General features: G+C 40.4%; 2 protein-coding genes across 2 annotated transcripts in view; both read right to left on the bottom strand.

The window, feature by feature from the left end:
- Nucleotides 1-25,852, bottom strand: part of LOC137292233 (anaphase-promoting complex subunit 13-like) — a 384,028-nt gene that overhangs the window by 161,496 nt on the left and 196,680 nt on the right. The window lies entirely within an intron of this gene.
- LOC137292176 (splicing factor U2AF 35 kDa subunit-like) overlaps nucleotides 9,469-25,852 on the bottom strand; it is a 285,875-nt gene continuing 269,491 nt past the window's right edge. The window contains exon 8 of the mRNA XM_067823748.1: nucleotides 9,469-9,478. The gene's annotated coding sequence lies outside the window, so the exon portion shown is untranslated. The remainder of the gene's footprint in view (nucleotides 9,479-25,852) is intronic.

Genomic DNA, 25,852 nt, shown 5'->3' on the forward strand with positions numbered 1-25,852 from the left:
ATCAATTCTCCAGTTGATCTCCCGCGGGCCATCGACCGTTACCAAAACGTGTTAGAATACGCCAGATCGAAAGTCAATTACGTGTTCGGCGTGGGGTTGTACATGGCTCCGAGTGATATGCAACTGAGAGTTAAAAAAGTGGTGGGTTATAACAACAAAATAGTCATAGCCACGGCGGATCAAAAGTTGGGTATCAACCCCTATATTAACACCACCTATATCCCACACATCCCACCACGTGAAACGGGTATAGTGGCGCCGCCCCCGAAGTCTAAAGTTCATGTGCCCCATATTCATGTGGGGGTACCCCCCCACACCCTCCTATCAGCAGCATATTGATAATAAAACGGCCCTGGTGGTTGGTGGAGTAGCTTTGGGACTTATTTGGTTAAAGATTTCTTAACCGCTACGTACACCAGACCCGCCACGGCGACGATGGCTGCCCACAGGTTTTGACTGAGCCACGTGGCAGTTTTAGCCAGAGCGCTCAACAACCATGAGACGATGCTACCCAGGATGCCGGGAAGGGCTTCGGCGGCTTTACCAGCCAGTTTAGCTAGGCGTTCCCCAAGTTTTTTTATCCAATCTTTAACACCACCGCCGGGTGTGGGAGTTCCCCCGCCGCCGGCAGGCCCCACAGGGGTACCCCCTGTCAGTGACACCACCAGGGTTGATATGATGAAACCCAATGCAGTCAGAATGCTGGCGATGGTGATCCCTTGCTCCCGGAACAATATCCGAATCCTGTTGGCTAAAGTTGTATCCTCGTTCAGTATTCTATCGATTGTTTCCCGAATGCGACTGATCTGGGATCGAAGCTGTTCACGATTCGAGGAAGCGGATTCCAATCGTGTACGTCTCTCGTCTTCTAAATCGCGTAGTCGTTCATTGATACGACGCTTCATATCATCGTTTTCAGTTTCGTTGAGTTTGGTTTTTTCCCTAGCGATGTGCTCGTCGATTTCGTTCAGTTTCCCCATGTTGTTCACGAGTTCTCCACGCACGCGTTTCACGGCTTCGTTTAAGCCGCGCAGTTCCCTTACCGGAAAGTCAAACCCCGGTAACGGTTTGTCCCAGTAGGTGCTCAACAGTTTTTCTATGCTGTCCGAGGCTTCTGTAGCACGCTGTGGTGTCATTTCATCTCTAGTGGTGAGGTTGGATCTGGTAGCTTGCAGATCTTCAACAACGGCCTTAGGTATTGCACCACCGTAATCATGCATGTTTAGATTTTCACGGATAAATTCGGTACTATGGAGTCTGGCTAGAGTTGACAAGGCCAGTGGTTTTTTATTGCGCTTGTTAAAGAGGTCAACCCCTGGGTTAGACTTAAGGCGTAGAACACCCTTATTATCAATAAAAAAATTATTATAGTCTCGACCCTGTGGTTCAACGTAGTTTTTATCTCTTCTTAATCTTTCGTAATAATCATCTACCGTTGTTTCCAAAAGTTCTTGGCTCAATGGCAAACTAGTAAATGAAGTTTCTTCTTCATCGACTGCAGGGGCACTATCGTCCCGCATATCATCCATTTCTATGTCTTCGGCCATTGTTTTATATTAAAAATATATTTTATTTATATAACAATGTACGGCAGAAAATTAGATCCTTTCAGAAGATTGAGAGAGCCATTAGGCGTCAGAGCCATGCGCCAGTCGGTGACCATCACCAACAATCCCAGCAAGATAGACCAGAATCAAACTCTGCTGGTTAGATTTCCAAACCTTGGTGAGAATGACCTCATTGTACCAGGCACTGTTCGACTGGCGTTCAATATCACGTTGACCTCCGACAACGACAAACGCGAGCTAGTGCGGAACGTGGGTCGAGCTATCATCAAGAAAACGACCGTCAAGATCAGCGGTAACAAGGTGCTGAGCATCGACGACAGCGACGTGTTTCACTGCTACGGGGATCTCTGGAAAAGCGAGGGAGAACGAGTCAATGATGTGTACCAGGGTATCAGCAAATCAACCCGGTTGCGCATAGGGTATGCCTTCACGCAAGACCAGCAAGACAAGCTAACGGACGGTGAAAAGGCCATCGCTCGAGCATACGGGAATCGATTCTGCGTGCCGCTCGACTTCGAGTTGCTCACGGGACACGCGCCGTTTTACCAGGCCGCGCTGGGTGATAGGCTCGAATACGAGCTCACGTTTAACGACTATAGCAAAGTAGTGCGTACGCCGAACGGTGATGAGGCCAGTTATGCCATAGACAACATCTCTCTGGAGTTCGACATGGTCACTAGCCCGGAGCTGGCCAGGCAGGTTCGAAGCCAGTACTCTGGGAAGATGGCTATCCTGTACGATCGCGTACTGAGGCATAGATCAGTCGTTCGAGATAAGAGCGACACTGTGTGGAATATCAACCTGAACGTGCCGGCGCGATCGATGAAAGGTATCCTGGTCGTCCCCGTGGAGGATTACGAGCCATTCCGGAGGGACAGCGAGAAGTTTTTCAACCCCGAGATTGAAAAGGTGGAAGTGACCATCGAGGGCGTGCCCAACCAGCTGTTCAGTCATGGTATGAGACCACACCAGCAGTGGGATGAGATAAAAAAGCTACCAGTGGGTGGGACCCCCCATTATATAACAAAGGACCTGGACCTCGGCTCCGTGCAGATCGGTGAATACCTGACCACCAAGTACGCCCTATGGTTGGACATGCGATCCACGGATGATGATAAACTGCACGGTAGCGGGCGCCGTATAGATAACGGCAGCGAAGGGATAACCATCCAGATTACTAAGAAGGCTCAACCCGCTGGTAAGTTGAAATTATATCTGTACGTTATTATGGACGTGCAACTTAATATAGACAATGGGAGATTCGTGCAAGCCATATATTGACCTCCCCACTGACCCACACTGCGCCATAGTGTGCGGGCAGACTGGCTGTGGGAAGACCGTTTTCGTGTTGGATATGTTGGAGGGTTACTACAAGGATGTGTTCGATAACATCGTTATCATGTGCCCTACTCTGAGCATGAATAAAACGTACGCGCGACCTTGGGTGATGACGGACCCGGACGTACACAAAATCGACCCTGGAACACGCCTGCAGGACTGGTTGAAAGCTCTTCACGAGAAATTTAAAGGGGAACCGACGCTGTTCATACTGGACGACTGCAGCGCTAATCGTGAGATAACAAAAAAGAGAGACATGCTATCGTACCTGGCCTTCTCCGGCCGGCATGCAAATCACAGCGTCTGGGTGCTAACGCAGAAGTTCAACTCGGTGTTGAAAGACCTCAGGGAGCAGACGCGATGGGTGGCCTTATTTCACTGCAAGGACTGGGATTCGTTCGAGGAGTGTTTGAGAGAGAACGATGTGATGAGCAAATTAGAACGGGAACGGGTGAAGAAACAGCTCGCTGAAACTAAACACGCTAAGCTCGTTCTAAAAACCGACCAACCAGTAGCATATAGAGTATGCTAAAGCTTAGCAAAGCTAAGCAAAGCTAAGCAAAAGCTAAGCTAAAGCTAAGCAAAGCTATGATATTTGAAGTGTTTGTCGTGTGCAACTTAACCTTCATTTCTCTGTGTTTTGTCTGCATCGGGTATTATATAGTTAAAACTAAATCTTACTTGTTATATTATAAGATGGAGTGTGAGGAATTGCTCGAACAGTTAGTACCTGGGGTCTCCCCCACTGTGGGGTGTACCCCCACTGATGATAAGCGAGAGAAACTGGTGGCGTTGGCTGTTGGCGGCAAAGCCAAACATTACTTTGGAGACTACACTCCGGATAAAATTCACAAAATGTCAGCCGAAGAAATCGATAAGCTGTACGCTAGATACGAGTCCCGGCTCGGAGCAGAAATGACAAAGACAATAGGATCGGCTATGACCCAGATATACACCGGTATTGTGTCATACTTCCTTCCCATTCCACCAGAGCGCCGACTTTACCTGTGGGAGGACCTAGATAAAGACCCTTTTATCGAACACGCCGTGAGCTCTATCAGCTGCGAGCTGTACCACAAATATGGCATGTTGTTGGCTCCAGTGACGGCGGCGATTATCACGGCAAAGCATTGTCAATTTGAGAGAAAGAATAATAATAATAGTATAGATGGATGCTGCACAGGAACCAGTGGGGGAAGTGGGGGTACCCCCAACAGTGAGGGAAACCCCTCCCGAGGTGACGGTGGAGACCCCTTCAGTGGAGGTACCCCCAACAGTAACCAGGCAGAAGAATCCTAAGAGAGTAGCTGCCGGTAAAAAACGGTGGTGTAACCAACATAAAGTGACCAACCCAACCCGACTGTTGTTGGCTGTAGGCGTAACTGCTGCCGTGGTTATAACATGGTTATACGTGGGGGTACCCTCCCACAGTGAGGGAAACCCTGGGGGTACCCCCACGCCGCCGGCAGGCCCCACAGTCAACCCGCATATCATGTTATAATTTTAATATTTTTGTATCATATACATAATGTCTGAGGGGAAAACATTCGTCAACGACGCATACCACGCCACAGTGGTCGCCAATCTAGCCGTAGGGTACGCTCGGTTGACTAAAATGGTGCTTAAACAACCAACTATCAAGCTAGATTTCAACCTGCAGGATATGGGTATGCTCATAATGAACCTTGGTATGGCGATGGCCACAAAAGACATCCTAGTAAAACAAGGAATAATACCTGAAAATATAATGAAATAAATATAGGATGGCCACGATAGCTATGATGGTCGGTGGGGCGTTAGTGAATGCCCTGGCATTTTCCGGGAGTAATTTCCTCTTCTCGAAACTACGAGATGGCCACGCAATACAGGAAGAAAGGAAGCGGCACGATCTCGCTACTGAGAAATTACAAAGGCCACAGGCCGAGTACGCTAAAAAACGCCTCCAGAGGATCGATTTTATTAACGAACAACTCACGCGTGAAAACCATGCCGTTCAAACATTCAACGATGTCGATGAAGCAATGAAAGAATACTACCTACTAACTGGTAAACAATTGGAACCGCTCAATAAACCCACACTCGCTCAGTACTACACACCATCCAAGGGACAAATGGATCGTGAACTGGGCTTCATAGTGTTGGGTATAGCAGCTACTGCGTTGGTTGCGAAGCAATTAAATTAAAATACCCATATAAGTAAACATGAGACCCGCTCCATACCGATGCGAATACATACTTATGGGGAAGACCGAGGCCTGTGGTAGGAAATGCAGGAATCAGGGGTTCTGTTGTTTCCATATGGGAAGTCCTAACTACACGTGTTCTGTGTGTGGTATCGGGGTTAAAGGGCACTACTGTCTATGTAAAGCTCACGGAGCGAACGTAGTCAGACATCAACTCATCTACGAGAATAAAAAGGGCTACATAAAAGAACGTAGACGACTGCTCAAGATAGACTCCAATTAGACATTGGTTCTCTTAGGTGTAAACTATGACTACTGTACGCGAGCTTAAGCGGGTCGCAAAACAGAGAGGTGTGATCGGGTATTCTCGAATGCGGAAGCCAGCATTGTTGAGATTACTAGGTTTAGAAGCCCCTCCTACGGTAAAACAATTAAAAGCTCAAGCGAAACAGCTTGGATACACGGGTTATTCAAACATGGGGAGAACCTGGTTAGTCGGATTGTTATCACATGATACCTCGCTGATAGAAGACTTCCGAAAGAATTGGTCCGAAAGACATAAATGCCAAAAATATACAGAATTGAAACATATTTTTTATCTGTGAACCAATTAGACATTGGTTCTCTTAGGTGTAAACACTATGACTACTGTGCGCGAGCTTAAGCGGGTGGCAAAACAGAGAGGTGTGATCGGGTATTCTCGAATGCGGAAGTCAGCATTGTTGAGATTACTAGGTTTAGAAGCCCCTCCTACGGTAAAACAATTAAAAGCTCAAGCAAAACAGCTTGGATACACGGGTTATTCAAACCTGGGGAGAGCCGGGTTAACCGCATTGTTATCACATGCCCCCGTAGCACGTCCCACTGTAAAACAACTGAAAGCCGAGGCACACGATTTGGGTTTAGGCGGGTATTCCCGTATGAGAAAACCACAACTTTTAGAATTATTACGACAGAATAGAGCTATTGACCTACAGTTCGTGCGCACTGAGTGTGCTGTAGGCAACTATTTGAGAGGTTGGCGCATGCACGTTGATAGAAACATAGACATTACAGATATCAAGCCTCTGATAGCTGATAAGGTCAACCAGGAACTAAATAACCTAGGAAGTATCAAGTTTCAGATCACAGTGAAAATGTCGCTCGATAAGCAGGTTGGGGGGCCCACAGGGGCCACTGAGTATGTTCAGCCTTACTTCCGAGGTAAACAAGAGGTCGTCACACATACAGAGACCATTGACACATCAATCGATACCAGTTTTCAGCAGATACGAGAATACCTAGAACGCTACACACACTTGGGGTCCGGGTGGGCTGTAGATAAAATCGATAATGTCTATCTAGACATAGCTAACTACGTGCCGTTCAGAGGTGGGTCATACCTAGCCTTGCCCCCCTACTATAAGAACAAACATGCCATAGTAAACGTTAAGAATGGAGGAAACGATTGCCTGAGGTTAGCTATCAGGTCAGCCTTATTTCCAGCTGACACTAATCCGAACAGGCCTTCTAATTATCCTCAGGATGATGGGCTCAACTGGGATGGTGTAGATGAACCCACCCCCATATCCCAGATCACTAAAGTAGAAAAACAGAATAATCTGGCTATAAATGTCTTTGGACACGAAGGTAACAAAACAATAGTACACAGATTGGGTGGACCCGTGGGTCGCGTTATCAATATATTCATGATCCAACGAGGTGAAAAGTTTCACTACACGTGGATAAAACATCTCAGCCGGTTGTTGCACGACCAGTCGAAACACGATGGGGAAAAACACTTTTGTGTACGATGCCTACACGGTTTCAGTCGAGCTGATTTATTAGAATCCCACCGGGAGGATTGCCAAGGTGTGGGGCAGACGGCCATACGAGTCGACATGCCTAAGGAAGATAACAAAATCCTAAAATTCAGTAACCACAAGAACCAAATGTCTGTGCCTTATATCATATACGCCGACTTCGAAGCCTTGGTGGTTGGGGAATCCCCCACACCCCCCAGTGGTGCCGCCGGCGAGGCTCCCAGTGGTAGCTTCATCCACAAAACACAAGAGCATAAAGCCTGTGGGTTTGGATACATTGTCGTCCGTTGTGATGGGGAAACGAAAGCTCCGGTAGTGTATAGGGGCCCTGACGCGGCTGAAAGGTTTCTAAAGTGTTTGCAGGAGGAAGAAAAAATTATTAGGAATGCATTGTATAGAATCGCTCCCATGCGTATGACCCGAGTCGACAAACTAGCTCACGCTAGTAGCACTAACTGTCACGTGTGTGACTCACCACTTAACGGTGATTCGGTGAGAGATCACTGCCACATAACTGGTAAGTATAGAGGCGCCGCTCACAGCGCGTGCAACCTCAAGCTTAAAATCAACCCTACGACAATAAACATCCCCGTTGTCTTTCACAACTTGAGAGGGTACGACTCACACTTGATCATGCAGGCCATCGCGAAAATCGATGGTAATATAACGTGCATCCCCAACAACATGGAGAGATACATCTCCTTCAGCTTAAAAGGACTTAGGTTCATTGACTCGTTTCAGTTCCTCCTGTCGTCACTCGACAGTCTGGTCAAGGCCAACAATACCTTCCCTATCACCGATCGATACACAGACGCCGAGGCTAGACCCCTGCTTATGAGGAAGGGTGTGTACCCCTATGAGTACATGGATAGTTGGGTCAAGTTCACCGAGACCAGACTACCCCCTATTGACTGCTTTTATAGCAAGCTGAATGAGGCGTCCGTCTCACGAGATGATTACTCGCACGCGACTAATGTATGGAATAAACTGGGTTGTAAGAACCTGGGTGATTATCACGACCTGTACTTGAGGACAGATGTACTGCTGTTAGCCGACGTTTGAGACGTTTAGGCGGACGTGTTTCAAGCAGTATAAACTCGACCCCGCATGGTATTACACCAGCCCAGGTCTGTCGTGGGACGCCTTGCTTAAAAAGACCGGAGTTAATTTGGAATTGCTCACAGATTACGACATGCACCTATTCATTGAGAAAGGCTTGTGAGGTGGGATTTCCATGGCATCCAAACGATACGCTAAAGCAAATAATCAATACGTGAAAGGTTACGATCCTAACAAGCCAACCAATCACATTCTCTACCTCGATGCAAACAACCTGTACGGCTGGGCCATGAGTCAGTATCTACCTACAGGGGGATTCGAATGGGTACCCCACGTTGATGCTATGGGGGTTGCACCAGATTCGAACAAAGGGTATATCCTCGAGGTTGACTTAGAGTATACCAAGGAATTACACACATCACACAACAGCTACCCCCTGGCCCCCGAACGTATGAGGGTTAACCCAGACTGGATGTCTGAGTACCAACATAACTTGTTAGGTGGGCGTGTGACAGACGTTGAAAAACTCGTGCCTAACTTAATGAATAAGACCAAGTACATCGTTCACTATCGCAACCTACAGCTGTACCTGTCATTGGGTATGAGGCTGACCAAAATACACAGGGTACTCATGTTCGACCAGAGCCCATGGATGGAGCCCTACATCAGAATGAACACAGACCTACGAAAAAAAGCCACCAGTGATTTTGAGAAAAATCTCTACAAGCTCATGAACAACTCGGTGTTTGGTAAGACTATGGAGAACCTGAGGAAACGCGTGACCGTGAAGCTGGTTCGGTCGAGTGAGGAAGACAAGCTCAGGAGATTGATAGCCAGTCCGGCATTCAACCGTAGTAAGATATTCACAGACAACCTGGTTGCCTTACACATGAAGAAAAGCCACATAAAATTCAACCGGCCTGTTTACGTGGGGATGAGCATCCTCGATTTATCCAAACACCTGATGTACGACTTTTACTACAACGAGCTCAAGAAACAGAACGGCGACAGGTGTGAAGTGCTGTACACTGACACGGATTCCCTGCTGATAGAAATTCGAACCGAGGACGTGTACGAGGACATGAAAAAACACCTCGATTTATACGACACCAGCGACTACCCTAAGACCCATGCCATACACAGTACGGTAAATAAAAAGGTCCTAGGTAAGATGAAGGACGAGTGTGCTGGCACGCCCATAGCCGAGTACATAGGTTTGAGACCTAAGATGTACTCCATACTGAAAGCCGACAATAGTGAGATCCGGAAGGCTAAGGGGGTTAAGAAGTATGTGGTGAAACAACACATCAAACACGCCAGATTCAAGGAAGCCCTGTTCAAGACCCGTACCTTTAGGCATAAAATGAACACACTTAGAAGTGATGGACATAAGATATACGGACTGACTATAAACAAGACGTCCCTGTCGCCTATGGACACGAAACGTTGGATAGCTATTGATGGGATAAACACATACGCGTATGGACATGAAAAAATTTGAGGCTATTTACTACAGCCCGCGTGGGTACTGGAAAGGAGCTAGCGCAGTAGATAAGCTAGCTAAAATAGCGCGAGTACCCCCGGAGGAAGCCAAAGCGTGGCTTGAAAAACAAGCCCTGTGGCAGATCTATTTGCCGGCACCACGCTACGTGCCTAGAAGGAGGTTCGGTATTAACATACCTAATAGCGTTCACCAGGCAGACCTACTGTTCCTACCCCACGACAAGAGTTACAAGTATGCCTTAACCGTAGTGGACATAGCCAGTCGTTACAAGGAAGCCGAACCCTTGACCACGAAAGATTCGGCCCAGGTAGCCAGAGGATTCGAACGCATATACAAACGCAGCCCGCTGACGTGGCCAACAGAGCTGCAAGTTGACCCCGGACGGGAGTTCATGGGTGCCGTGTCACAACTGCTAGCCAAACACGATACAAAGGTCAGGCGTGGCACGGCCGGAGCCCATCGCAGCCAAGCCATAGTTGAGAGATTTAATAGGACTTTGGCTGAGCGCTTGTTCGGTCATCAGTATGCTAGGGAGATGGCCACCCCTGGAAAACGATCGACTGAATGGGTCACGAGGTTACCCAAGGTGGTGTCGGCAATCAACCATGAAGTCACCCGTCTCACCGGTAAGAAACCGGCAGACGCTATCAAACTAAAATCAATAGTTGCAGAGTCGGCCGCTCCATTGCGTGGGAAGGAGAAACAGATACCAGATAGGGCCCTAGTGAGGTATCTATACCAGCCGGGGGAACACGAGGGTGATAGCCGTAAGCGGGCCACCGATCCTATATGGTCAGTCAAAACTTACAACATAGATAAAGTGGATATGAAAGCCGACGAACCTAACTTGTACTACTTGAGGGATGGGCCGGGTAGGGGGTTTGTAAGAGAAGAATTATTGATCGTACCGTACGGCACAGTGTTACCTCCTACCAACACACGGTAATAGTAGCAAGGGTTCACGTTAAACTGTTTCATAGGCACAGTAATTACCGCCAACTTTTTTGTAGTAGGGGTAATAGTAGCAAGAGCTAAGGGTCCAACCAAAGCCTTATTTAGTAAATAAGGCTTTGTAGAGACTTTTCTTGAAAGTGTTTTAGAACTGTCATTCCCTATACTACTAAGGGGAATAACAACAATTTAAAAAAAGAACATGTACTGAGAGAAACAACTGAAGGTTCACCGCAAACTTCAAGCGTTCCTTTAATATTTGCCAGTTTACATCACCAGCTTTGAGTAGGGTTGTAGTGATTAAAACTGGAAACTAAACGAACGCTTGAATTTTCCTGTGATCCCTATATTTGTTTCTCTAATTATGTGTATGTAGCGGGCAAGTGCAGTAGTGTCATCAAACCATGAAGTAGTGATTGTTGCCAGATTCATCCACGGGAAATACTGTATAACCGTTTCTAATCTAAACGTAACCGCATATGTAATATATGATGACACCTTCAACTTTGAATATCTGTGAACAAAGAGTATCAGTGACAGCTGATTTCATCCAGAAAGTATTGTCTGTATGAGTTGGCAACAAGTTGTAGTGGCAATAAGTGTCATGGCGTGATCCAGGTCAAGGACATCTGTAAGTTTAACTGCATCATCACAATACTAACACCCTAATTTAAGCAATGACTAATTGGTCTCACTTATACGGTCCATTATTCATATGTACTGGAGATTGGACCTGAGCAACTGAGTAGTCAAGTTTGTATACCGGACATTAAACCTGTCCGCAAAAGGACCCTTTGCTTACCCTACACCAGTAGCACATACTTACAACAAAACTGAGTACATCGTAAGTACCTGTGGCATGAGTGAATCTCAAAGATCTGTACAGACCCTGATGTACGAATTCTCACACCTTCATGGATATACAATATTCAGATATCGTAAAGGGTAACACTTAGGAGCACTATAAATGTGCATTGGTGATCACAAAAAATAACAATAAAATATATCACAAAATTATCACAGAATGTTATGTATAATCAGGCGTCACGAAATCCTACGTGCTTCAGCTCTATCTTTTCACTGAAACTAGACATATCTCTTGCAGAATGAAGTTACTCCTATTTGCCTTGTTCGTTTCTGCTGTTTGGGAGGTGAGTATACGGGCTAAAACTGGAAGTGTTGGTTTGGCATTCAGATATATATAAAATCATTATCTGTTTAAATGGTAATAGTTCTAGCATACATTTATACTGTGCTTCATCTTAATTCCTATAACTGTACATCACTATGACGTTATGTACAATCCCTTAGTTACATTTTAACATTGGAGTTCTTGGTTTCAGTGTTAAGCCTACATTTTTCAATAATGCATAATGTACCGTAAATCCTTGTTTCGAAGACTTACTTCCGGAGTCTCTTTTTGTACGCCAGCAACCCAGGCTTGCCATAAAAGGCGACTCAGCTTGTCGTAAGAGGCGACTAACGGGATCGGGTGGTCAGGCTCGCTGACTTGGTTGACACATGTCATCGGTTCCCAATTGCGCAGATCGATGCTCATGTTGTTGATCACTGGATTGTCTGGTCCAGACTCGATTATTTACAGACCGCCACCATATAGCTGTAATATTGCTGAGTGCGGCGTAAAACTCAACTCACTCACTCACTCTTTTTGTACGCTGCAATCTGAGCTCTTATAACGGACTGTATAACAACGAAAGATCTAAAATCTTTAATATCATGAAAATCATATGGAAAGTTAGTTACAAGTAGTTATTGCGTTGTTAGATCAAACCTTGTTTTCAGTTTTACAATTTTCATGTTTCTATCTCTGAAGAGTTTCTATTCACGTCAGACCTTGAATTACTCATATGGATAACTACTGTATGTGAGCTCACTGAAAGTTTTAACTATGTTCGCCATTATACTGGCCGTCATCCTCTTGACTCAAACTTCACATTTTTAGACAAGGCCCGCGACCCCAGTCCCTTTATCACAGGCTGTGACATCACAATCTGAGAAGGCTTTTATCGATCTTTATTACCCTAAAGATAACTTTGTCAATAGCCAGAGCATACGAGAAACTGTAGGTGGATTTGCAGGGCATTCGTGACCAACTCGAGTTATTCCGGACAAGCCGATAGCGACTCGTGCCCCTCTGGAAGGATTTAATCATTTGTCACCACTCGCCCCTTTCCGTAACCTCCAAATAGACTCGACCACGTCACGATGATTGTTATGAGATAAATCGTTCATTGATTTATGTTGTTTAGAAAAATCAGGAAAATAGGTAAAAAATAGTTAGGGATATATGTAAATTTCTGAAATTATGAACGATCCATTTATTCTTTGACAATCTGATGAAAAATCAATCATGAAAATACCAATAACCCTAATTATTTTGTCCAGTATATCTATGGTTATGCTGAAAGTACGGAGAGCGTAGCTGACAGAATTTTGCGGTCTAATGTGAAGTTTTTTGATAAGAATAATGCGACTGACGATGAGAGATTCAAATCCACGAACGTGTGTTTGTTGACACAACGTTTCTCACTTGTCCAACTGAGTGTATAATCTGACTAACTTGCGGGGCTGTTGTGATTGTATGTGTGCTTCCAAGGTTCGGGCATGTTCAGTTTGAGAAATATTGTTTTTTCATTTTTGCTTTGGAACTCAATGTGGCAGTTTTTTCCATAATTTTTATGTATATTCATATCAAAACAATTCCCATTTGTAATTATTAAACCGTATTCAAAAATATAATTGGAAATATAGGTAAATATCTGGTAATAATGACGTCAGAATACGTGTCTAACAAACATTTGTTATCGACAATTTGCCCACTCATTTTATCATATTTTGTGATGTCATAATACTTAATTATCTCCATTTTCACACGACTGATAAAGGGTACATTTGAATTTCTACTGTGTCTCAGGATAACTTATTTCACAATAAGTATATATATAATACATTAATTGGATTATTATTTTTCCCTTTGATCCCATGCAAGACATTCTCTTTTCTGAAATGCAACGGAACATACAAGTCATAAAAAAGCTATAAAGAAGCTATAACTGGAGGTTTTTCCAGATATTTTGAACAATTTTACAGTCCCAAGAGAGATTGATTCAATGTTATATTTACAAAAAAACTACCTTTTGGAGAGTCTCTATACTTGATCTTACACAAAAACAGGTTTGAAGGTAGAATATTGTTAATAATTCTATATTATAACCATCTTAGATCAATACTCTAAGTTCATTTCCATGGGATAATATTAAATATTTACCATACCTTTGGTAGAAGGTTTAGATTCAGATTGTCTCAGTTTTTATTAGAGTATTCGGATTTAAATTTAGAGCACAGGAGTGTTTCATAGAAATATTTGCTACCTTTTTCACTGAATTTTTAGTTAAGACAAATTGAAAACTGTGAGATATTTGCCTTTGACATGTAAGGAGTAATTGCTTGTTTGACCCCTGCATAGGTCAGGAAATTAGTTTTGTGTTTTTATAGTTCTATAAACTCATCAAAGGATACAAATTTCCCTTCTGCTGTCAACATGTCAGATACAAATACAACTCCCATGTTATACCAGCATTTTTACAGAGTGGGTTTGTTATCTATTAATATTTCATCATTACACCAGATACACTGCGACTGGAGTTCAAATTCACTTGCAATAGTACCTGTTTGCTTAGATATGAACCAGCCCCAAGCAAGTAACACATCCTTCAAAAACTGATGGCTTAATGTGGCAGTAACACGTTTTTGATATAATTACTATCTGCAGTCCATAGGTAAATTATTCCTGTATTCTGTCTAACAAAAAAAAATAATCCCACTTATATGATTTCTGTAATAATTTTCTTACCCATCCAAGCTTTTGGGCAGCTATTGTCTCTTTAATTTTTGGTACCTTTAATCCACCGTATTTCGGAAAAGATGTAATAATGTCTCTTTTAACTTTGTTTGGTTTTCCTCTCCATATAAATCTCTTGACGTTTATCCAAAACATTGTGATTTGGGACTGTAGCAAATAGGTATTTAATTTAGGAAGCAGAAGTGATTTCTAAACTATGTTTCTTCCAAACGGAGTAAGTAATTCGCTATTCAACTTGTCATAAGTTTGATTGTTATATTATATGACTTCTGTTAAAGATGTAACAAAACTGATATTAATACCAGTTCCCTATTTCCTTGTAGCCAATAATTAACCACTAATCCTCTTAGACGATATGATAGAAGAAGTGGTGGCAGTGTATGCAGCGTTTTGTAGTGTTTCTTTGCGCTTTTGTTTCCATGTGACATTACAGTGTGTTATAAATGAATATTACTAATAATGTTGCAGTACTGTCTGACAAATTCAAAACCTCCGATACTGCAAACATTTTTATGGGGCAGAACAGTCACACTATGAGAACGTTACATTAGCAACCCAATCCTGATATAGTTTTCGTTTACCCCTTATAATATGGTATAAGTTTTCGATAGGGTATATGGGTGTAAACTGTCAGTTGATACTGGACGTAAATGGTCGCAGTTGTAGATGTGACAATGCAAATGTTAATGTGAGTTCATTATGCCCTTGTAGCCAAAGAATAATAAACCACTAATGGTCTTAGACAACGTGGTAGAATATATATCTTCGTGTAAATCAGAGATGCGAAGGTAATCGATACAAAGTGTTTTGTAGTGATTCTTTGTGCTTTTGTTTCCATATAGCATTACAGCTATAAAAGAATACTACTAAAAGTGCAATAGTACTGATTCGTCTGTCCGACAAACTGAAAACCTCTCACATTGCAAACGTTTTGTTTCAGTCAACCACTACAAACGTGAGTATATTCTATTATCAAACCAATCCCCATGTGTACTTAACTTTCCACCTGTTAATATGGTACAGGTTTTCTTTTAGGTGTCAGCGTGTAAACTGTTTTCGTTAGGTGTAAAGATGTAAATTGTCAGTTGATACTGTATGTAAATGACCGCTCTTATGACAATGATAATTTTCCTGTAAGTTCATTACGTCCTTGTAGCCTACAAATAACGAAACGTTCATAGTCTTTGATGCTGTTAAAGAACAAGTCTTTATCACGCCCAGAGAAGTGGTGGCAGTGTACACCGTTTTTGTAGTGTTTCTTTGTGCTTTTGTTTCCATATAGCATTACAGCTATAAAAGAATACTACTAAAAGTGCAATAGTACTGAAATCTGTCTGACAAATTGAAAACCTCTCACACTGCAAACGTTTTGTTTTAACCGATCACTACAAAAGTGAGTAGATTCTATTATCAAACCAATCCCTATGTGTACTTAATTTAACCCCTTATAATATGGTATAAGTTTTCTTTTAGGTGAAAGGGTGTAAATTGTCAGTTGACACTGTATGTAAATGACCGCTCTTATGACAATGATAATTTTCCTGTAAGTTCACTATGTCCTTGTAGCCTACAAAAAACGAAACGTTCATAGTCTTTGATGCTGTTAAAGAACAAGTCTTTATCTCGCCCAGAGAAGTGGTGGCAGTGTACACCGTTTTTGTAGTGTTTCTTTGTGCTTTTGTTTCCATATAGCATTACAGCTATAAAAGAACACTACTAAAAGTGCAATAGTACTCAAATCTGTCTGACAAATTGAAAACCTCTCACACTGCAAACGTTTTCTTTCAGCCGACCACTACAAAAGTGAGTATATTCTATTATCAAACCAATCCCCATGTGTACTTAACTTTCCACCTGTTAATATGGTACAGGTTTTCTTTTAGGTGTCAGCGTGTAAACTGTTTTCGTTTAGGTGTAAAGATGTAAATTGTCAGTTGATACTGTATGTAAATGGCCGCTCTTATGACAATGATAATTTTCCTGTAAGTTCATTATGTCCTTGTAGCCTACAAATAACGAAACGTTCATGGTCTTTGATGCTGTTAAAGAACAAGTCTTTATCTCGTCCAGAGAAGTGGTGGCAGTGTACACCGTTTTTGTAGTGTTTCTTTGTGCTTTTGTTTCCATATAGCATTACAGCTATAAAAGAATACTACTAAAAGTGCAATAGTACTGAAATCTGTCTGACAAATTGAAAACCTCTCACACTGCAAACGTTTTGTTTCAGTCAACCACTACAAAAGTGAGTATATTCTATTATCAAACCAATCCCCATGTGTACTTAACTTTCCACCTGTTAATATGGTACAGGTTTTCTTTTAGGTGTCAGCGTGTAAATTGTTTTCGTTTAGGTGTAAAGATGTAAATTGTCAGTTGATACTGTATGTAAATGACCGCTCTTATGACAATGATAATTTTCCTGTAAGTTCATTATGTCCTTGTAGCCTACAAATAACGAAACGTTCATGGTCTTTGATGCTGTTAAGGAACAAGTCTTTATCTCGCCCAGAGAAGTGGTGGCAGTGTACACCGTTTTTGTAGTGTTTCTTTGTGCTTTTGTTTCCATATAGCATTACAGCTATAAAAGAATACTACTAAAAGTGCAATAGTACTGAAATCTGTCTGACAAATTGAAAACCTCTCACACTGCAAACGTTTTGTTTCAGCCGACCACTACAAAAGTGAGTATATTCTATTATCAAACCAATCCCTATGTGTACTTAATTTAACCCCTTATAATATGGTATAAGTTTTCTTTTAGGTGAAAGGGTGTAAATTGTCATTTGATACTGTATGTAAATGACCGCTCTTATGACAATGATAATTTTCCTGCAAGTTCATTATGTCCTTGTAGCCTACAAATAACGAAACGTTCATAGTCTTTGATGCTGTTAAAGAACAAGTTTTTATCACGCCCAGAGAAGTGGTGGCAGTGTACACCGTTTTTGTAGTGTTTCTTTGTGCTTTTGTTTCCATATAGCATTACAGCTATAAAAGAATACTACTAAAAGTGCAATAGTACTGAAATCTGTCTGACAAATTGAAAACCTCTCACACTGCAAACGTTTTGTTTCAGCCGACCACTACAAAAGTGAGTAGATTCTATTATCAAACCAATCCCCATGTGTACTTAATTTAACCCCTTATAATATGGTATAAGTTTTCTTTTAGGTGAAAGGGTGTAAATTGTCAGTTGACACTGTATGTAAATGACCGCTCTTATGACAGTGACAATTTTCCTGTAAGTTCATTATGTCCTTGTAGCCTACAAAAAACGAAACGTTCATAGTCTTTGATGCTGTTAAAGAACAAGTCTTTATCTCGCCCAGAGAAGTGGTGGCAGTGTACACCGTTTTTGTAGTGTTTCTTTGTGCTTTTGTTTCCATATAGCATTACAGCTATAAAAGAACACTACTAAAAGTGCAATAGTACTGAAATCTGTCTGACAAATTGAAAACCTCTCACACTGCAAACGTTTTCTTTCAGCCGACCACTACAAAAGTGAGTATATTCTATTATCAAACCAATCCCCATGTGTACTTAACTTTCCACCTGTTAATATGGTACAGGTTTTCTTTTAGGTGTCAGCGTGTAAACTGTTTTCGTTTAGGTGTAAAGATGTAAATTGTCACTTGATACTGTATGTAAATGGCCGCTCTTATGACAATGATAATTTTCCTGTAAGTTCATTATGTCCTTGTAGCCTACAAATAACGAAACGTTCATGGTCTTTGATGCTGTTAAGGAACAAGTCTTTATCTCGCCCAGAGAAGTGGTGGCAGTGTACACCGTTTTTGTAGTGTTTCTTTGTGCTTTTGTTTCCATATAGCATTACAGCTATAAAAGAATACTACTAAAAGTGCAATAGTACTGAACTCTGTCTGACAAATTGAAAACCTCTCACACTGCAAACGTTTTGTTTTAACCGACCACTACAAAAGTGAGTAGATTCTATTATCAAACCAATCCCCATGTGTACTTAATTTAACCCCTTATAATATGGTATAAGTTTTCTTTTAGGTGAAAGGGTGTAACTTGTCAGTTGATACTGTATGTAAATGACCGCTCTTATGACAATGATAATTTTCCTGCAAGTTCATTATGTACTTGTAACCTACAAATAACGAAACGTTCATAGTCTTTGATGCTGTTAAAGAACAAGTTTTTATCACGCCCAGAGAAGTGGTGGCAGTGTACACCGTTTTTGTAGTGTTTCTTTGTGCTTTTGTTTCCATATAGCATTACAGCTATAAAAGAATACTACTAAAAGTGCAATAGTACTGAAATCTGTCTGACAAATTGAAAACCTCTCACACTGCAAACGTTTTGTTTTAACCGACCACTACAAAAGTGAGTATATTCTATTATCAAACCAATCCCCATGTGTACTTAATTTAACCCCTTATAATATGGTATAAGTTTTCTTTTAGGTGAAAGGGTGTAAATTGTCAGTTGATACTGTATGTAAATGACCGCTCTTATGACAATGACAATTTTCCTGTAAGTTCATTATGTCCTTGTAGCCTACAAATAACGAAACGTTCATGGTCTTTGATGCTGTTAAAGAAAAAGTCTTTATCACGCCCAGAGAAGTGGTGGCAGTGTACACCGTTTTTGTAGTGTTTCTTTGTGCTTCTGTTTCCATATAGCATTACAGCTATAAAAGAACACTACTAAAAGTGCAATAGTACTGAAATCTGTCTGACAAATTGAAAACCTCTCACACTGCAAACGTTTTGTTTCAGCCGACCACTACAAAAGTGAGTATATTCTATTATCAAACCAATCCCCATGTGTACTTAACTTTCCACCTGTTAATATGGTACAGGTTTTCTTTTAGGTGTCAGCGTGTAAACTGTTTTCGTTTAGGTGTAAAGATGTAAATTGTCACTTGATACTGTATGTAAATGGCCGCTCTTATGACACTGATAATTTTCCTGTAAGTTCATTATGTCCTTGTAGCCTACAAATAACGAAACGTTCATGGTCTTTGATGCTGTTAAGGAACAAGTCTTTATCTCGCCCAGAGAAGTGGTGGCAGTGTACACCGTTTTTGTAGTGTTTCTTTGTGCTTTTGTTTCCATATAGCATTACAGCTATAAAAGAATACTACTAAAAGTGCAATAGTACTGAAATCTGTCTGACAAATTGAAAACCTCTCACACTGCAAACGTTTTGTTTCAGCCGACCACTACAAAAGTGAGTATATTCTATTATCAAACCAATCCCCATGTGTACTTAATTTAACCCCTTATAATATGGTATAAGTTTTCTTTTAGGTGAAAGGGTGTAAATTGTCAGTTGATACTGTATGTAAATGACCGCTCTTATGACAATGATAATTTTCCTGTAAGTTCATTATGTCCTTGTAGCCTACAAATAACGAAACGTCCATAGTCTTTGATGCTGTTAAAGAACAAGTCTTTATCACGCCCAGAGAAGTGGTGGCAGTGTACACCGTTTTTGTAGTGTTTCTTTGTGCTTTTGTTTCCATATAGCATTACAGCTATAAAAGAACACTACTAAAAGTGCAATAGTACTGAAATCTGTCTGACAAATTGAAAACCTCTCACACTGCAAACGTTTTGTTTCAGCCGACCACTACAAAAGTGAGTATATTCTATTATCAAACCAATCCCCATGTGTACTTAATTTAACCCCTTATAATATGGTATAAGTTTTCTTTTAGGTGAAAGGGTGTAAGTTGTCATTTGATACTGTATGTAAATGACCGCTCTTATGACAATGACAATTTTCCTGTAAGTTCATTATGTCCTTGTAGCCTACAAATAACGAAACGTTCATAGTCTTTGATGCTGTTAAAGAACAAGTCTTTATCACGCCCAGAGAAGTGGTGGCAGTGTACACCGTTTTTGTAGTGTTTCTTTGTGCTTTTGTTTCCATATAGCATTACAGCTATAAAAGAATACTACTAAAAGTGCAATAGTACTGAAATCTGTCTGACAAATTGAAAACCTCTCACACTGCAAACGTTTTGTTTTAACCGACCACTACAAAAGTGAGTATATTCTATTATCAAACCAATCCCCATGTGTACTTAATTTAACCCCTTATAATATGGTATAAGTTTTCTTTTAGGTGAAAGGGTGTAAATTGTCAGTTGACACTGTATGTAAATGACCGCTCTTATGACAATGATAATTTTCCTGTAAGTTCACTATGTCCTTGTAGCCTACAAAAAACGAAACGTTCATAGTCTTTGATGCTGTTAAAGAACAAGTCTTTATCTCGCCCAGAGAAGTGGTGGCAGTGTACACCGTTTTTGTAGTGTTTCTTTGTGCTTTTGTTTCCATATAGCATTACAGCTATAAAAGAACACTACTAAAAGTGCAATAGTACTCAAATCTGTCTGACAAATTGAAAACCTCTCACACTGCAAACGTTTTCTTTCAGCCGACCACTACAAAAGTGAGTATATTCTATTATCAAACCAATCCCCATGTGTACTTAACTTTCCACCTGTTAATATGGTACAGGTTTTCTTTTAGGTGTCAGCGTGTAAACTGTTTTCGTTTAGGTGTAAAGATGTAAATTGTCACTTGATACTGTATGTAAATGGCCGCTCTTATGACAATGATAATTTTCCTGTAAGTTCATTATGTCCTTGTAGCCTACAAATAACGAAACGTTCATGGTCTTTGATGCTGTTAAAGAACAAGTCTTTATCTCGTCCAGAGAAGTGGTGGCAGTGTACACCGTTTTTGTAGTGTTTCTTTGTGCTTTTGTTTCCATATAGCATTACAGCTATAAAAGAATACTACTAAAAGTGCAATAGTACTGAAATCTGTCTGACAAATTGAAAACCTCTCACACTGCAAACGTTTTGTTTCAGTCAACCATTACAAAAGTGAGTATATTCTATTATCAAACCAATCCCCATGTGTACTTAACTTTCCACCTGTTAATATGGTACAGGTTTTCTTTTAGGTGTCAGCGTGTAAATTGTTTTCGTTTAGGTGTAAAGATGTAAATTGTCAGTTGATACTGTATGTAAATGACCGCTCTTATGACAATGATAATTTTCCTGTAAGTTCATTATGTCCTTGTAGCCTACAAATAACGAAACGTTCATGGTCTTTGATGCTGTTAAGGAACAAGTCTTTATCTCGCCCAGAGAAGTGGTGGCAGTGTACACCGTTTTTGTAGTGTTTCTTTGTGCTTTTGTTTCCATATAGCATTACAGCTATAAAAGAATACTACTAAAAGTGCAATAGTACTGAAATCTGTCTGACAAATTGAAAACCTCTCACACTGCAAACGTTTTGTTTCAGCCGACCACTACAAAAGTGAGTATATTCTATTATCAAACCAATCCCTATGTGTACTTAATTTAACCCCTTATAATATGGTATAAGTTTTCTTTTAGGTGAAAGGGTGTAAATTGTCATTTGATACTGTATGTAAATGACCGCTCTTATGACAATGATAATTTTCCTGCAAGTTCATTATGTCCTTGTAGCCTACAAATAACGAAACGTTCATAGTCTTTGATGCTGTTAAAGAACAAGTTTTTATCACGCCCAGAGAAGTGGTGGCAGTGTACACCGTTTTTGTAGTGTTTCTTTGTGCTTTTGTTTCCATATAGCATTACAGCTATAAAAGAATACTACTAAAAGTGCAATAGTACTGAAATCTGTCTGACAAATTGAAAACCTCTCACACTGCAAACGTTTTGTTTCAGCCGACCACTACAAAAGTGAGTAGATTCTATTATCAAACCAATCCCCATGTGTACTTAATTTAACCCCTTATAATATGGTATAAGTTTTCTTTTAGGTGAAAGGGTGTAAATTGTCAGTTGACACTGTATGTAAATGACCGCTCTTATGACAGTGACAATTTTCCTGTAAGTTCATTATGTCCTTGTAGCCTACAAAAAACGAAACGTTCATAGTCTTTGATGCTGTTAAAGAACAAGTCTTTATCTCGCCCAGAGAAGTGGTGGCAGTGTACACCGTTTTTGTAGTGTTTCTTTGTGCTTTTGTTTCCATATAGCATTACAGCTATAAAAGAACACTACTAAAAGTGCAATAGTACTGAAATCTGTCTGACAAATTGAAAACCTCTCACACTGCAAACGTTTTCTTTCAGCCGACCACTACAAAAGTGTGTATATTCTATTATCAAACCAATCCCCATGTGTACTTAACTTTCCACCTGTTAATATGGTACAGGTTTTCTTTTAGGTGTCAGCGTGTAAACTGTTTTCGTTTAGGTGTAAAGATGTAAATTGTCACTTGATACTGTATGTAAATGGCCGCTCTTATGACAATGATAATTTTCCTGTAAGTTCATTATGTCCTTGTAGCCTACAAATAACGAAACGTTCATGGTCTTTGATGCTGTTAAGGAACAAGTCTTTATCTCGCCCAGAGAAGTGGTGGCAGTGTACACCGTTTTTGTAGTGTTTCTTTGTGCTTTTGTTTCCATATAGCATTACAGCTATAAAAGAATACTACTAAAAGTGCAATAGTACTGAACTCTGTCTGACAAATTGAAAACCTCTCACACTGCAAACGTTTTGTTTTAACCGACCACTACAAAAGTGAGTAGATTCTATTATCAAACCAATCCCCATGTGTACTTAATTTAACCCCTTATAATATGGTATAAGTTTTCTTTTAGGTGAAAGGGTGTAAATTGTCAGTTGATACTGTATGTAAATGACCGCTCTTATGACAATGATAATTTTCCTGCAAGTTCATTATGTACTTGTAACCTACAAATAACGAAACGTTCATAGTCTTTGATGCTGTTAAAGAACAAGTTTTTATCACGCCCAGAGAAGTGGTGGCAGTGTACACCGTTTTTGTAGTGTTTCTTTGTGCTTTTGTTTCCATATAGCATTACAGCTATAAAAGAATACTACTAAAAGTGCAATAGTACTGAAATCTGTCTGACAAATTGAAAACCTCTCACACTGCAAACGTTTTGTTTTAACCGACCACTACAAAAGTGAGTATATTCTATTATCAAACCAATCCCCATGTGTACTTAATTTAACCCCTTATAATATGGTATAAGTTTTCTTTTAGGTGAAAGGGTGTAAATTGTCAGTTGATACTGTATGTAAATGACCGCTCTTATGACAATGATAATTTTCCTGTACGTTCATTATGTCCTTGTAGCCTACAAATAACGAAACGTTCATGGTCTTTGATGCTGTTAAAGAACAAGTCTTTATCACGCCCAGAGAAGTGGTGGCAGTGTACACCGTTTTTGTAGTGTTTCTTTGTGCTTCTGTTTCCATATAGCATTACAGCTATAAAAGAACACTACTAAAAGTGCAATAGTACTGAAATCTGTCTGACAAATTGAAAACCTCTCACACTGCAAACGTTTTGTTTCAGCCGACCACTACAAAAGTGAGTATATTCTATTATCAAACCAATCCCCATGTGTACTTAACTTTCCACCTGTTAATATGGTACAGGTTTTCTTTTAGGTGTCAGCGTGTAAACTGTTTTCGTTTAGGTGTAAAGATGTAAATTGTCACTTGATACTGTATGTAAATGGCCGCTCTTATGACAATGATAATTTTCCTGTAAGTTCATTATGTCCTTGTAGCCTACAAATAACGAAACGTTCATGGTCTTTGATGCTGTTAAGGAACAAGTCTTTATCTCGCCCAGAGAAGTGGTGGCAGTGTACACCGTTTTTGTAGTGTTTCTTTGTGCTTTTGTTTCCATATAGCATTACAGCTATAAAAGAATACTACTAAAAGTGCAATAGTACTGAAATCTGTCTGACAAATTGAAAACCTCTCACACTGCAAACGTTTTGTTTCAGCCGACCACTACAAAAGTGAGTATATTCTATTATCAAACCAATCCCCATGTGTACTTAATTTAACCCCTTATAATATGGTATAAGTTTTCTTTTAGGTGAAAGGGTGTAAATTGTCAGTTGATACTGTATGTAAATGACCGCTCTTATGACAATGATAATTTTCCTGTAAGTTCATTATGTCCTTGTAGCCTACAAATAACGAAACGTTCATAGTCTTTGATGCTGTTAAAGAACAAGTCTTTATCACGCCCAGAGAAGTGGTGGCAGTGTACACCGTTTTTGTAGTGTTTCTTTGTGCTTTTGTTTCCATATAGCATTACAGCTATAAAAGAACACTACTAAAAGTGCAATAGTACTGAAATCTGTCTGACAAATTGAAAACCTCTCACACTGCAAACGTTTTGTTTCAGCCGACCACTACAAAAGTGAGTATATTCTATTATCAAACCAATCCCCATGTGTACTTAATTTAACCCCTTATAATATGGTATAAGTTTTCTTTTAGGTGAAAGGGTGTAAGTTGTCATTTGATACTGTATGTAAATGACCGCTCTTATGACAATGACAATTTTCCTGTAAGTTCATTATGTCCTTGTAGCCTACAAATAACGAAACGTTCATAGTCTTTGATGCTGTTAAAGAACAAGTCTTTATCACGCCCAGAGAAGTGGTGGCAGTGTACACCGTTTTTGTAGTGTTTCTTTGTGCTTTTGTTTCCATATAGCATTACAGCTATAAAAGAATACTACTAAAAGTGCAATAGTACTGAAATCTGTCTGACAAATTGAAAACCTCTCACACTGCAAACGTTTTGTTTTAACCGACCACTACAAAAGTGAGTAGATTCTATTATCAAACCAATCCCCATGTGTACTTAATTTAACCCCTTATAATATGGTATAAGTTTTCTTTTAGGTGAAAGGGTGTAAATTGTCAGTTGATACTGTATGTAAATGACCGCTCTTATGACAATGAAATTTTTCCTGTAAGTTCATTATGTCCTTGTAGCCTACAAATAACGAAACGTTCATGGTCTTTGATGCTGTTAAAGAAAAAGTCTTTATCTCGCCCAGAGAAGTGGTGGCAGTGTACACCGTTTTTGTAGTGTTTCTTTGTGCTTTTGTTTCCATATAGCATTACAGCTATAAAAGAATACTACTAAAAGTGCAATAGTACTGAACTCTGTCTGACAAATTGAAAACCTCTCACACTGCAAACGTTTTGTTTTAACCGACCACTACAAAAGTGAGTAGATTCTATTATCAAACCAATCCCCATGTGTACTTAATTTAACCCCTTATAATATGGTATAAGTTTTCTTTTAGGTGAAAGGGTGTAAATTGTCAGTTGATACTGTATGTAAATGACCGCTCTTATGACAATGATAATTTTCCTGCAAGTTCATTATGTACTTGTAACCTACAAATAACGAAACGTTCATAGTCTTTGATGCTGTTAAAGAACAAGTTTTTATCACGCCCAGAGAAGTGGTGGCAGTGTACACCGTTTTTGTAGTGTTTCTTTGTGCTTTTGTTTCCATATAGCATTACAGCTATAAAAGAATACTACTAAAAGTGCAATAGTACTGAAATCTGTCTGACAAATTGAAAACCTCTCACACTGCAAACGTTTTGTTTTAACCGACCACTACAAAAGTGAGTATATTCTATTATCAAACCAATCCCCATGTGTACTTAATTTAACCCCTTATAATATGGTATAAGTTTTCTTTTAGGTGAAAGGGTGTAAATTGT

This window comes from Haliotis asinina, chromosome 1, assembly GCF_037392515.1.
Source record: "Haliotis asinina isolate JCU_RB_2024 chromosome 1, JCU_Hal_asi_v2, whole genome shotgun sequence".
Taxonomy (NCBI): domain Eukaryota; kingdom Metazoa; phylum Mollusca; class Gastropoda; order Lepetellida; family Haliotidae; genus Haliotis; species Haliotis asinina.